The 16,418-nt window shown below is 40.4% G+C and overlaps 1 protein-coding gene across 4 annotated transcripts in view; it reads right to left on the reverse strand.

Moving 5' to 3' along the window:
- Positions 1-16,418, reverse strand: part of entpd5b (ectonucleoside triphosphate diphosphohydrolase 5b) — a 63,764-nt gene that overhangs the window by 4,514 nt on the left and 42,832 nt on the right. The window lies entirely within an intron of this gene.

A 16,418-nucleotide genomic window follows, 5' to 3' on the forward strand; every position in this document is an offset into this window, starting at 1 on the left:
TGCACTCAGATTGGCCGATCCACATGAAACTTGACAGACATCATCTATGGGCCTCTGGAAACCAGGTCCTAAAGCAGACATGCCATACTTCCAAAATGGCTGACGTAATCGGCCAATCAGTGATCGGCACGCGTTTGACAGGCTTACCATTGGTCGATCTGCACGAAACCTCTTGGGTGTGGACAAGTGCACGCCCCCTATGACATAATCCAGCCGGGTGTCGATTGGCCACTGGGGGGCGCTATTGCAAAAAAAGCAAGTGTATCCCCTACATAATTCCACTTGGGAACATGCAATTGGACTCTTTTGATTCCTTGCAGTAGTGCGAACAACTTTCCCATTACATGTCCTATTAAAAAATGCACAGTTTATTTACAGTTAATAATAGTTTGAAATCATCATTTTTCATACTCCTCCTAGGATTTTCATACTATCATGTCAAGCAAAGTCTTATAATACTCTACAGAGTGTGAAATCAAAAAACAATCCAAAGATTTTGAATTTGAGGACACTTATACCTGCTAAATATTTTTTTAATGGACAGCATCGATACATATAATATTCATATTCTTAAAGCTCTTTCATATTTTACCCAATTCTGACCAAAATGCACAAGCCCATTCAGAATCCCATCCTGAACAAATTTGTCAAGTTTCATCTAAATCGGTTATCGTATGGCTCTACAGTGCAGTATTATATACAATGCATAAGAATGCATGTAAAGTCCCTCTGTCACCTTCTCCTTCTCACACGCACGCAAGCTGAAACTCACACTCTCAGTCTCTCTCACACTCTCACCCACATTCCCCCTCCCATCTCTGTGCCCTAAGTAAACATTGCTCTGGCTACCTAGATCTCTCTGTGTCTATTAACCAGGCACACACACATACAGGCACAAGCAGGCCTTCCTATAGCATTCACAATGACACTTCCCTAGCCATACCCACCCATATCTCAGTGACTAACACATGCTCATACAAACTGATATTTGGCTTCTTTTTTGTCTCTCTCTCTCACACAAACACACAGACACACACACCTTTATACCTATATGTATGTATAGTTTCTATGTATACTTATGTATGTATGTATTAGTATATGTTGTCATAGTTTCAGTACATACACTACCACACACACACACACACACACACACACACACTTCTACCTACATGTATGTATAGTTTGTATGCATATCTGTCCAGTCATAACAGTCATGTCAGTCCAGTCATGTCAGTCATTTCAGTCCAGTCATATCAGTCATGTCAGTCCAGTCATGTCAGACATAAGTCATGTCAGTCATATCAGTCATGTCATTACAGTCATGCCAGTCATGTCACTCATTCCAGTTATGTCAGTCATATCAGTCATATTACTTTTGTTCATCATGCCAGTGATGTCATTTCAGTCATATCAGTTATGTCAGTCATGCCAGTCATGTCAGTCATGTAATGCCAGGCTTTGCAGACTACATTCATACTTTGAATACACGGGCAGTCATGTTAGGCGTGCAAGGTGTGCAAGGAGTGAATTAACAAAGCATAGTCTCTGGCACCCTCAATCTCTCTCTGTCTGTAATATACAGGCCCAATCATGTATAGACACAATATAGGCCTTCCTATATTGTTCACATAGATGCAGCCCTAGCCAGATGTGCTATTTCTGTGTCTCCCTTTCTGACACACGCAGATGTCATCACACACTATCTGTAGAGCACACACTGGCCAAACCCAAACAGCTTCTTTTCACTTTTAGGTCTAATTCTTCTTTTTCTTCTTATTATTATTTTTCTCCGGATAAAACGCATACTGCAGCCTAGACCGTAAGGCCCAGGGAGACCAAACTTGGCAGTATGGTGTAGTCTGTTTGCGGGACCATGCTAAAGTACAGACACCCACATTGGCCTGATGGTGGCGCTATAGCGCAGCATTTTGCGTTTTGGTCCATATCTCTCACCCCGTAGGTCCTAGAAACAAAATTCCACTTCAGGTGCATTCCTTGGCTCCAGACAAACAAAAAAGCCTCAAGAACCATTAAGCTCCGCCTACTTAGATTTTTTGCTAATTTGCATAATATGCAAAACGTATTTTTTTATACTTGTCCCTGGTTTTTCATCTGATCACCACAATCTTGGTGTCAAAATATTCACAAGAATCTCATTATCAAGGAATATTAACAAAACTGTGACATTGGTATACAGTCTGGTTGTCACATGTCAATCAATAGCTCTGAGGCGTGGCCAAATTTACTTCAGCAGCTATATCTCAGCAATGCTTTGACCAATCTTCATGCAAATTTATCAGTTGTTAGGACACATGACTCAGAGGTCACAGGTCAAAGCTGGCCACGATGGTCCAATAGGGGGCGCTATAACATGAGAAAAACTGTTTCTCAGAAACCATTAGTCACATCAAGCCAAAACTTTACACGCATCATCATGGGGTCAAGTGGTATCAAGACACACAATAATGACCTCATCACTCAAAAAACATGGCCGCCATAAGCCAATTAATTTTAATTTGAATTAATTGGCCATTTGACAGACTTACCATGGGTACATACACATGAAACTGACATGGTATGTTCATGTACACACACTTTAAGACATACTTTTGTTAGAAGGCAATTGCACCACTAGGTGGCGCTATACTAGAAAATCCAGAATTTCTCCTACATATTTTCACTTATCAAGAAATGCTTGCACTCATATGATTGTATGCAGAATTCCTAGCAACTTTGTAATTACATGTGCTTTGCAAAAATGTACCACTTTTTCACTATTATCAAATATATATAACTTGTCATTTTCATGCCAGTCCTAGCATTTTAACTCCATCACCTTAAATCACACCTTGTAATACTCAGCAGACTCTGAAATGCTAAGATTAGTGAGAAAATCCTAAGGTTTTGACAAATTAATATTTTTCATATGCATCACAATGCTACCATCATAACACATCAAATTCACAGTTCAATAACTACGCCATAGTATGTCTGATTGTTAAGAAAATTGACAACCACATTCTCATGACCATTGTGGTGCTATGTGCCAATTTTGAGCCAAATCCGTCCACAAACAGCTCTACAGTGAATATTTTCATTTTCCATACTGAGCTGTGCAGGGAGAAGACGAGAACTGCTCAGCCCACACGCACGTGCCATTCTCACACACGCTGCCCCCCTCCTCCACTCCCCCATCCTTCTAACATTTTACAACCCTTGGGCTCTCCCTCCTCCCTCTCTCTCTTTCACATGCACTCACAAAAACAAAGGCCTCTCTGGCCTATAGGTTTTACATACACACTAATTCTAGCCATTACTACCAATTACCCAGTGAATAATATACAGATATTTAGCTTCTTTTTTTCCACACACCCTCACACATGACTTCCTATATGCTTCATATATACATTTCTCTAGCCATTTCCAACACACTAACTGATATTTAGCTTCATTTTTCCATCCACACTCTCAACTCATGCCCTCTATACATCCTGAAATGACATAAGAGAGGACAGAGATATGTAATTCACATTTCACACACAACCTCTATATAACTGCATGCTTTACTTATCATCAAAGTCTTGTTAGATACACATTCCTAGTGGCCTCCCTACTATGGGCACAACAGTGATAACATGTCAGAGTAGGGATGAGAACATCATGAACAGGCAAAGATAAGAATATTTGTGTTATTTTATTGTATACTAAGCCATCACTCTTTGGTTTGTTTGAGATTCACATGTGACAGATTTTGTCAGCTAAATGAAAAGGGTTAAAGAGTGGGGTTTACATGTGGGGCATTAACAAGAGCTCTCCTGCTGCTATGTTCACAACTTCTGACAAATTCAGCCAAAGGTATATTTATTTGACTAGGCCCCTGGGTCAGTGTATCAGTGCTTTTAACCTAATCTCAGCATTTGATTTAGTTGTATGGTCTGAATCATTTTGCTAATATCTTCCACACTGTATGGCCTAGAAACAAATTTCTACTTCAGCTGTATTCCTTTGCTCAAGCCAACCAAAAAAGCCTCAAGAAGCCCTTACTGCATACATGAAAAAACACACAAACACACACATACAAAGCTAATCACAGCATTTGATTAACTTCTATGATCTGAATCATTTTGCCATTACATTTTGTTTTGATCTTTTGGGCCTTTATTGCCCCAGTTGAATAATTTTTTGCAAATTACTTTATCTGTCCATTTTTTGGACTGAAGTAGCTTCATATCACTTGTTGGTCTAATTCTTTCTTATTATTCTTTGTCCCATTTTTTGACCTAAAACGTATTGTGCAGCCTAGACCGTAATGCCTAGAAACCCCAAACTTGGCAAAAAGGTTCAGTTAACTCCAAGGACCAGATTCCCATACAGGGACCCAAATTGGCCTGATGGTGGCGCTATAGCAGACCATATTGACTTTTTGTCCATATCTCCTACACCGTAAGTCCTAGAACCAAAATTCCAGTTCCTATACATTCCTTGACTAAATTCAATAGGACAATTAATATACAACCATTAAGCTCCGCCCACTTAGATTTCGAGTTAATTTGCATAATGTGCAAAATCACACACATCTTTGAGCGCGAACTAGTCCCTGGATTTTTCACATACATGCACATATGTGGTATCAAAACGTTCAGAAGAGTCTGAACTTTAAAATGTATCCAACAAAAATGCTAATTTCTTCACTACCTAGTCAGTATAAGCCAATCAAATGAGGGGGCGTAAATTCAATAGTAAATTTTGCACATATGGAGCTCTAACTTAAGAAAACTTGCATGTAATGAGATGGCACTTCACAGACAGCTTCCCTGTGAGGGTCTAGGGCAGCTTGCAGAGGTTGCCATACCTCACCTGCTAGGGGGCGCTATAACATGCAAAAATTTGCCCCATGCACTCAGATTGGCCGATCCACATGAAACTTGGCAGACATCATCTATGGGCCTCTGGGAACCAGGTCCTAAAGCAGACACTCCATACTTCCAAAATGGCTGACGTAATCGGCCAATCAGTGATCGGCACGCGTTTGACAGGCTTACCATTGGTCGATCTGCACGAAACCTCTTGGGTGTGGACAAGTGCACGCCCCCTATGACATAATCCAGCCAGGTGTCGATTGGCCACTGGGGGGCGCTATTGCACAAAAAGCAAGTGTATCCCCTACATAATTCCACTTGGGAACATGCAATTGGACTCTTTTGATTCCTTGCAGTAGTGCGAACAACTTTCCCATTACATGTCCTATTAAAAAATGCACAGTTTATTTACAGTTAATAATAGTTTGAAATCATCACTTTTCATACTCCTCCTAGGATTTTCATACTATCATGTCAAGCAAAGTCTTATAATACTCTACAGAGTGTGAAATCAAAAAACAATCCAAAGATTTTGGATTTGAGGACACTTATACCTGCTAAATATTTTTTTAATGGACAGCATCGATACATATAATATTCATATTCTTAAAGCTCTTTCATATTTTACCCAATTCTGACCAAAATGCACAAGCCCATTCAGAATCCCATCCTGAACAAATTTGTCAAGTTTCATCTAAATCGGTTATCGTATGGCTCTACAGTGCAGTATTATATACAATGCATAAGAATGCATGTAAAGTCCCTCTGTCACCTTCTCCTTCTCACACGCACGCAAGCTGAAACTCACACTCTCAGTCTCTCTCACACTCTCACCCACATTCCCCCTCCCATCTCTGTGCCCTAAGTAAACATTGCTCTGGCTACCTAGATCTCTCTGTGTCTATTAACCAGGCACACACACATACAGGCACAAGCAGGCCTTCCTATAGCATTCACAATTGACACTTCCCTAGCCATACCCACCCATATCTCAGTGACTAACACATGCTTATACAAACTGATATTTGGCTTCTTTTTTGTCTCTCTCTCACACAAACACAGACACACACACCTTTATACCTATATGTATGTATAGTTTCTATGTATACTTATGTATGTATGTATTAGTATATGTTGTCATAGTTTGAATACATATACTACCACACACACACACACACACACACACACACACACACACACACTTCTACCTAAATGTATGTATAGTTTGTATGCATATCTATAGTATATGTATAGTATATGTCAGTCATACCAGTGATGTCAGTCATATCAGACATGCCAGTCCAGTCATGTCAGTTATATCAGTCATGTCAGTGATGCCAGTCATGTTCTGCCAGTCATGTAAGTCATGTCAGTCATATCAGTCATGTCAGTCCAGTCATGTCAGTCAAATCTTCAAATCATTACAGTCATGCCAGTTATGTCAGTCATATCAGTCATGTTAATTTTGTTCGTCATGCCAGTGATGTCATTCCAGTCATGCCAGTCATATCAGTTATGTCAGTAATGCCAGTCATGTCAGTCATGCCAGGCTTTGCAGACTACATTCATACTTTGAATACACAGGCAGTCATGTTAGGCGTGCTACGTGTACAAGGAGTGAATTAACTAAGCATAGTCTCTGGCTCCCTCAATCTCTCTCTGTCAGTAATATACAGGCCCAATCATGTATAGACAAGTGCAGGCCTTCCTATACTGTTCACATAGATGCAGCCATAGCCAGATGTGCTATTTTTGTGTCTCCCTTTCTGACACACACAGATGTCATCACACTCTACATCTGTAGAGCACACACTGGCCAAACCCAAACAGCTTTTTTTTCACTTTTAGGTCTAAAGGACCTTTTGGGCTTCCTTTTGCCTATTGAGGCCAAAATGCCTATTGGTGTGTGAACCCGCCAATCGCCGCTTGCGGCTATATTTAGGGTTCACACACATAGTGTGGGAACCCTATTGTAATTGTTAGGATTTTTAGGGTTCACACACACATAGTGTGGGAACCCTATTGTAATTGTTAGCGTTTTTCTTATTATTATTATTCTTTTGCCCATTTTGCTGTCTATAAATGATACTGCAGCCTAAACCGTAAGGCCTAGACACACCAAACTTGCCAAACTTGTTCTCTAGGTCAAAAGGACCACACTCACTTATAGGGACCCACATCGGCCTGATGGTGGCGCTATAGCACACTATGTGACATTTTGGCCCATATCTCCCATACCATAAGTCATAGAAACAAAATTCCACTTCCTATGCATTCCTTGGCTCAATTCAATAGGACATTTCATATACAACTATGAAGCTCCGCCTACTTAGATTTTTTGCTAATTTGCATAATATGCAAAACCTACTTTTGCCTACTACTCCTTGGTTTTTCATCTGATCACCACAATCTTGGTATCAAACTACTCAGAAGAATCTCATTATCAAAACCTATCGCCAACATTGTGACATTTCCATACAGCTTGGCTGTCACATGTCAATCAATAGCTCTGAGGCGTGGCCAAATTTACTTCAGCAGCTATATCTCAACAATGCTTTGACCAATCTTCATGAAAATTTATCAGTTGTTAGGACACATGACTCGGAGGTCACAGGTCAAAGCAGGCCACGATTGTCCAATAGGGGGCGCTATAACATGGGAAAAACTGTTTCTCAGAAACCATTAGTCACATCAAGCCAAAACTTTACAGGCATCATCATGGGGTCAAGTGGTATCAAGACACACAATGATGACCTCATCACTCAAAAAACATGGCCGCCATAAGCCAATTAATTTTAATTTTAATTAATTGGCCATTTGACCTACTTACCATAGGTACATACACATGAAACTGACATGGTATGTTCATGTACACACCCTCTAAGACATACCCATGTTGGAAGGGAATTGCACCACTAGGTGGCGCTATACTAGAAAATCCAGAATTTCTCCTACATATTTTCACTTATCAAGAAATGCTTGCACTCATATGATTGTATGCAGAATTCCTAGCAACTTTGTAATTACATGTGCTTTGCAAAAATGTACCACTTTTTCACTATTATCAAATATATATAACTTGTCATTTTCATACTAGTCCTAGCATTTTAACTCCATCACCTTAAATCACACCTTGTAATACTCAGCAGACTCTGAAATGCTAAGATTAGCGAAAAAATCCTAAGTTTTTGACAAATTAATATTTTTCATATGCATCACAATGCTACCATCATAACACATCAAATTCCCAGTTCAATAACTACGCCATAGTATGTCTGATTGTTATGGAAATTGAAATCCACATTCACATGACCATTGTGGTGCGATGTGCCAATTTTGAGCCAAATCCGTCCACAAACAGCTCTACAGTGAATATTTTCATTTTCCATACAAAGCAGTGGAGGGAGGCATACACAGCTGCTAAGCCACACACGCACGTGCCTTTCTCACACACTCTGCCCCCCCCTCCTCCACTCCCCTCACACTCCCCCATGCTTCCAACACTTTACAACCCATGGGCTCTACCTCCCCCCCTCTCTTTCACATGCACTTACAAAAACACAGGCCTCTGTAGCTTTCACACTGCCCTTGCCATACCTACCCATTTCTCTATGAGTAACCCAGATACAAACACACAAACTGACGTTTAGCTTCTGTTTTTGAAAACACACTCTCACACACACACACACACACACACACACACACACACACATACACACACACACACACTTCTACCTAAATGTATGTATAGTTTGTATGCATATTTATAGTATATGTATAGTATATGTCAGTCATGCCAGCAATGTCAGTCGTATCAGTCATATCAGGCATGCCATGCCAGTCATTTCAGTCCAGTCATATCAGTCATATCAGTCATGTCAGTCATATAAGTCAAATAATCAAATCATTACAGTCATGCCAGTTATGTCAGTCAAATCAGTCATGTTAGTCCACATTCATACTTTGAATACACGGACAGTCATGTTAGGCATGCAAGGTGTGCAAGGAGTGAATTAACAAAGCATAGTCTCTGGCTCCCTCAATCTCTCTCTGTCGGTAATATACAGGCCCAATTATGTATAGACACATGCAGGCCTTCCTATACTGTTCACATAGATGCAGCCCTAGCCAGATGTGCTATTTCTGTGTCTCATTTTCTGACACAAGCAGATGTCAGTCATGTCAGTCCAGTCATGTCAGACATAAGTCGTGTCAGTCATATCAGTCATGTCATGCCAGTCATGTGACTCATATCAGTCATGTCATTACAGTCATGCTAGTCATGTCACTCATTCCAGTCATGCCAGTTGTCAGTCATATCAGTTATGTTATTTTTGTTCATCATGCCAGTGAAGTCATTCCAGTCATATCAGTTATGTCAGTCATGTCAGTCATGTTATGGCAGGCTTTGCAGACTACGTTCATACTTTGAATACACGGACAGTCATGTTAGGCGTGCAAGGAGTGAATTAACAAAGCATAGTCTCTGGCTCCCTGAATCTCTGTCGGTAATATACAGGCCCAATCATGTATAGACACCTGCAGGCCTTCCTATATTGTTCACATAGATGCAGCCCTAGCCAGATGTGCTATTTCTGTGTCTCCCTTTCTGACACACGCAGATGTCATCACAAACTATCTGTAGAGTACACACTGGCCAAACCCAAACAGCTTCTTTTCACTTTTATTTTCCAATATCTTTCACACTGTAGGGCCTAGAAACAAAATTCTACTTCTATTGTATTCCTTGGATCAAGCCAAGATGTACTGCTTACATCAAAAAACATACAAACACACATACACACAATGCTAATCACAGCATGTGATTTACTTCTGATCTGAATCATTTTGCCAATTTTTTGGGCTTTTTTGCCTTTTCATGTGTGAACCCGCAATTGCCGCTTGCGGCTATATTTCTTTTTCTTATTATTATTTTTCTCCGGATAAAACGCATACTGCAGCCTAGACCGTAAGGCCCAGGGAGACCAAACTTGGCAGACTGGTGTAGTCTGTTTGCGGGACCGTGCTAAAGTACAGACACCCAAATTGGCCTGATGGTGGCGCTATAGCGCAGCATTTTGCGTTTGGGTTCATATCTCCCACCCCGAAGGTCCTAGAAACAAAATTCCACTTCAGGTGCATTCCTTGGCTCCAGACAAACAAAAAAGCCTCAAGAACCATTAAGCTCCGCCTACTTAGATTTTTTGCTAATTTGCATAATATGCAAAACCTACTTTTTTATACTAGTCCCTGGTTTTTCATCTGATCACCACAATCTTGGTGTCAAAATATTCACAAGAATCTCATTATCAAGGAATATCAACAAAACTGTGACATTGGTATACAGTCTGGTTGTCACATGTCAATCAATAGCTCTGAGGCGTGGCCAAATTGACTTCAGCAGCTATATCTCAGCAATGCTTTGACCTATCTTTATGAAAATTTATCAGTTGTTAGGGCACATGACTCAGAGGCCACAGGTCAAAGCTGGCCACGATTGTCCAATAGGGGGCGCTATAACATGGGGAAATTTGTTTCTCAGAAACCATTAGTCACATCAAGCCCAAACTTTACAGGCATCATCAGGGGCCCAAATGGTATCAAGGCACACAATGATGACCTCATCACTCAAAAAACATGGCCGCCATGAGCCAATTAATTTTTTTTTTAATTAATTGGCCATTTGACAGACTTACCATTGGCCAATCAACATGAAACCTCATCACTGTGCATATCCCAGGACTATGTGTCATACTGTGCAGTGTTGAAACATTTGGCCACTAGGTGGCGCTATTTGTGAAAATCATGCATAACTCCTCCAAATTTTCACTTAGGAACATGCAACTTGTTTCTTTTTATACCTTGCAGTAGACCTGACAACTTTGCAATTACAAGTCCTATTAAAAAATGCATACTTTTGTCACATTCATCAATTGTTTGAAAATAGCTCTTTAAGAACTAGTCCTAGGAATTTGATCCAATGATGGCAAAAATGGCATAGGCATAATCTGTAGACACTGTAGTTAACTAAATATGGAAAAATGTTGCATTTTTATTTGTCTGATTGGTCAATTTTTCCATTATATCCTTCTGGCCATGCCATAAATGACCTTTATTGCTATAACTCATAAACCATGTAAGTGATCAACTCCCAATTTGAAAGGCTTTTATAGACTGAGGTCCTTGTGAGGTAGGCCAAGTTTGGTTCAAATTGGCCTGTCGGGGGCGCTACAGTACCCAAAAACCTAAGAAATCATAAAAACTCATGCAGCAATGCTGTTATGCAGAATACAGACAAGTAATGGGGCTTGTATGATTCAGATCAATGTGGTCTATAACTTTGCAATTACATCTCATAACAAAAAGTGCACTGCCTGACCAGCAATGAACCTTTTATTTCACCAAAATGTCCTATTTCATTTCTGAGATTAATGAGATATCAGTATGGTAGTACTTGGGCTCCATCTAGTGGCCAAACACCAGAACTGACTGAAAACTATTGCTCACATGAAACACCACACAAACACACACAAAGCTGATCTCAGCATGTGATTTAGTTCTGTGATCTGAATCATTTTGCCAATACACATTATTTTGATCCTTTTGGGCCTTTAGTGCCTCAGTTGAATTGAATGTTTTGTCACATTGATTTACTTATGCATTTTTTCCACTCAAACAGCTTCTATTCACTTTTGGGTCTAAAGAACCTATTGGGCTTCTTTTTGCCTATTGAGGCCAAGAGGCCAGTTTGTTGGTCTAAAAGACCCTTTGGGCTTTTTTGCCTTTTTTGTGTGAACCCGCCAATCGCCGCTTGCGGCTATATTTCTTCTTATTATTATTATTTTTCAGGCTGTAAAACGCATACTGCAGCCTAGACCGTAAGGCCCAGAAACACCAAACTTGTCAGACAGGTGCACCAGAGGTGCAATGAGGGAAACCCAGACAATGACCCACATTGGCCTGATGGTGGCGCTATAGCGCAGCATTTTGCGTTTTGGTCCATATCTCCTACACCGTAGGTCATAGAAACGAAATTCCACTTCTGATGGATTCCTTGGATCAAACCAAACAAAAAAGCCTCTAGGACCCTTTAGCTCCGCCCACTTAGATTTCGAGTTAATTTGCATAGTGTGCAAAATCACACACATATTTGAGCGCGAACTAGTCCCTGGATTTTTCACATACATGCACATATGTGGTATCAAAACGTTCAGAAGAGTCTGAACTTTAAAATGTATCCAACAAAAATGCTAATTTCTTCACTACCTAGTCAGTATAAGCCAATCAAATGAGGGGGCGTAAATTCAATAGTAAATTTTGCGCATATGGAGCTCTAACTTAAGAAAACTTGCATGTAATGAGATGGCACTTCACAGACAGCTTCCCTGTGAGTGTCTGGGGCAGCTTGCAGAGGTTGCCATACCTCACCTGCTAGGGGGCGCTATAACATGCAAAAATTTGCCCCATGCACTCAGATTGGCCGATCCACATGAAACTTGGCAGACATCATCTATGGGCCTCTGGGAACCAGGTCCTAAAGCAGACATGCCATACTTCCAAAATGGCTGACGTAATCGGCCAATCAGTGATCGGCACGCGTTTGACAGGCTTACCATTGGTCGATCTGCACGAAACCTCTTGGGTGTGGACAAGTGCACGCCCCCTATGACATAATCCAGCCGGGTGTCGATTGGCCACTGGGGGGCGCTATTGCAAAAAAAGCAAGTGTATCCCCTACATAATTCCACTTGGGAACATGCAATTGGACTCTTTTGATTCCTTGCAGTAGTGCGAACAACTTTCCCATTACATGTCCTATTAAAAAATGCACAGTTTATTTACAGTTAATAATAGTTTGAAATCATCACTTTTCATACTCCTCCTAGGATTTTCATACTATCATGTCAAGCAAAGTCTTATAATACTCTACAGAGTGTGAAATCAAAAAACAATCCAAAGATTTTGGATTTGAGGACACTTATACCTGCTAAATATTTTTTTAATGGACAGCATCGATACATATAATATTCATATTCTTAAAGCTCTTTCATATTTTATCCAATTCTGACCAAAATGCACAAGCCCATTCAGAATCCCATCCTGAACAAATTTGTCAAGTTTCATCTAAATCGGTTATCGTATGGCTCTACAGTGCAGTATTATATACAATGCATAAAAATGCATGTAAAGTCCCTCTGTCACCTTCTCCTTCTCACACGCACGCAAGCTGAAACTCACACTCTGTCTCTCTCACACTCTCACCCACATTCCCCCTCCCATCTCTGTGCCCTAAGTAAACATTGCTCTGGCTACCTAGATCTCTCTGTGTCTATTAACCAGGCACACACACATACAGGCGCAAGCAGGCCTTCCTATAGCATTCACAATGACACTTCCCTAGCCATACCCACCCATATCTCAGTGACTAACACATGCTCATACAAACTGATATTTGGCTTCTTTTTTGTCTCTCTCTCACACAAACACACAGACACACACACCTTTATACCTATATGTATGTATAGTTTCTATGTATACTTATGTATGTATGTATTAGTATATGTTGTCATAGTTTGAGTACATACACTACCACACACACACACACACACACACACACACACACACACACACACACTTCTACCTAAATGTATGTATAGTTTGTATGCATATCTGTCCAGTCATGTCAGTCATTTCAGTCCAGTCATATCAGTCATGTCAGTCATATCAGTCATGTCATTACAGTCATGCCAGTCATGTCACTCATTCCAGTTATGTCAGTCATATCAGTCATATTACTTTTGTTCATCATGCCAGTGATCAATCAATCAATCAATCAAATTTCATTTATATAGCGCTTTTTACAACAGTTGTTGTCACAAAGCAGCTTTACAAGTGCCGAGTCCTAGCCCCCAGTGAGCAAGCCAAGGGCGACAGTGGCAAGGAAAAACTCCCTAGTCCCTAGTGATGTCATTTCAGTCATGCCAGTCATATCAGTTATGTCAGTCATGCCAGTCATGCCAGTCATGCCAGTCATGTCAGTCATGTAATGCCAGGCTTTGCAGACTACATTCATACTTTGAATACACGGGCAGTCATGTTAGGCGTGCAAGGTGTGCAAGGAGTGAATTAACAAAGCATAGTCTCTGGCACCCTCAATCTCTCTCTGTCTGTAATATACAGGCCCAATCATGTATAGACAAATGCAGGCCTTCCTATATTGTTCACATAGATGCAGCCCTAGCCAGATGTGCTATTTCTGTGTCTCCCTTTCTGACACACGCAGATGTCATCACACTCTATCTGTAGAGCACACACTGGCCAAACCCAAACAGCTTCTTTTCACTTTTAGGTCTAAAGGACCTTTTGGGCTTCCTTTTGCCTATTGAGGCCAAAATATGCCTATTTGTGTGTGAACCCGCCAATCGCCGCTTGCGGCTATATTTAGGGTTCACACACGTAGTGTGGGAAACCTATTGTAATTGCTGAGATTTTTCTTATTAGGGTTCACACACGTAGTGTGGGAAACCTATTGTAATTGCTGAGATTTTTCTTATTATTATTATTTTTCCCCCTGTAAAACGCATACTGCAGCCTAAACCGTAAGGCCCAGAAAGACCAAACTTGGCACCAAGGTGCAGCAGGTGTGCAATGAGAGAAATAGAGACAGGGACCCACATTGGCCTGATGGTGGCGCTATAGCGCACCATTTTGCGTTTTGGTCCATATCTCCCAAACCGTAGGGCCTAGAAACAAAATTCCACTTCTGATGGATTCCTTGGCTCAAGCCAAACAAAAAAGCCTCAAGAACCATTAAGCTCCGCCTACTTAGATTTTTTGCTAATTTGCATAATATGCAAAACCTACTTTTTTATACTAGTCCCTGGTTTTTTATCGGATCACCACATCCTTGGTGTCAAAATATTCAGGAGAATCTCATTATCAAAGTTGCTTAAAAACATTTTGAGATTTGCAAATAGTCTGGCTGTCACATGTCAATCAATAGCTCCGAGGCGTGGCCAAATTTACTTAAACAGCCATATCTCAGGAACGCTTTGACCGATCTTCATAAAATTTTAACAGTTGTTAGGGCACATGACTCCGAGGTCACAGGTCAAAGCTGGCCACGATTGTCCAATAGGGGGCGCTATAACATGGGAAAAACTGTTTCTCAGAAACCATTAGTCACATCAAGCCAAAACTTTACAGTCGTCATCAGGGCCCCAAGTGATATCAAGACACACAATGATGACATCATCACTCAAAAAACATGGCCGCCATGAGCCAATTAATTTTTATTTGAATTAATTGGCCATTTGACAAACTTACCATTGGCCAAACAACATCAAACCTCACCACTGTGCATATCTCAGGACTATGTGTCATGCTGTGCAGTTTTGAAACATTTGGCCACTAGTTGGCGCTATTTGTGAAAATCATGCATAACTCCTCCAAATTTTCACTTAGGAACATGCAACTTGTTTCTTTTTATTCCTTGCAGTAGACCTGACAACTTTGCAATTACAAGTCCTATTAAAAAATGCATACTTTTGTCACATTCATCAATTGTTTGAAAATAGCTCTTTAAGAACTAGTCATAGGAATTTGATCCAATTATGGCAAAATTGCTATGAGCATAATCAGTAGACTCTGTAGGTAAAAAGTGATTAAAAAAATTTTGGATTTTTATTTTTCTGATTGGTCCATTTTCCCATTATATCATTGTGGCCATGCCATATATGACCTATATTGCTATAACTCATAAACCATGTATGCAATCAATTCCCAATTTGAAAGGCTTTTATATCCTGAAGTCCTTGTGAGGCATGCCAAGTTTGGTTCAAATTGGCCTGTCGGGGGCGCTACAGTACCCAAAAACCTAAGAAAACATAAAAACTTATGCTGCAATCTTGTTATGCAGAATACAGACAAGTAATTGGTCTTGTATGATCCAGATCAATAAGTTCTATAACATTGCAATTGCATCTTATAACAAAAAGTGCACTGCCTGACCAGAAATGAACCTTTTAATTCACCAAAATGTCATATTGCATTACTGAGATTAATGAGATATCAGTATGGTAGTACTTGGGCTCCATCTAGTGGCCATACATTGAAACGAACTGAAAACTATTGCTCACATGAAACACCACACAAAAACACACACAAAGCTGATCTCAGCATGTGATTTAGTTCTGTGATTTGAATCATTTTGCCAATACACATTATTTTGATCCTTTTGGGCCTTTAGTGCCCCAATTGAACATTTTTTTGCACATTGATTTATTTGTGCATTTTTTCCACTCAAACAGCTTCTTTTGGGTCTAAAGGACCTATTGGGTCTATTGCCTATTGAAGCCAAGTGGCCTATTCGTGTGTGAACCCGCCAATTGCCGCTTGCGGCTATATTTATTATTATTATTATTTTTCCCCCTGTAAAACGCATACTGCAGCCTAGACCGTAAGGCCCAGAAAGACCAAACTTGCCAGCAAGGTGCAGCAGGTGTGCAATGAGAGAAATAGAGACAGGGACCCACATTGGCCTGATGGTGGCGCTATAGC

The sequence above is a fragment of the Brachyhypopomus gauderio genome, chromosome 9 (assembly GCF_052324685.1).
Source record: "Brachyhypopomus gauderio isolate BG-103 chromosome 9, BGAUD_0.2, whole genome shotgun sequence".
In the NCBI taxonomy this organism is placed as follows: domain Eukaryota; kingdom Metazoa; phylum Chordata; class Actinopteri; order Gymnotiformes; family Hypopomidae; genus Brachyhypopomus; species Brachyhypopomus gauderio.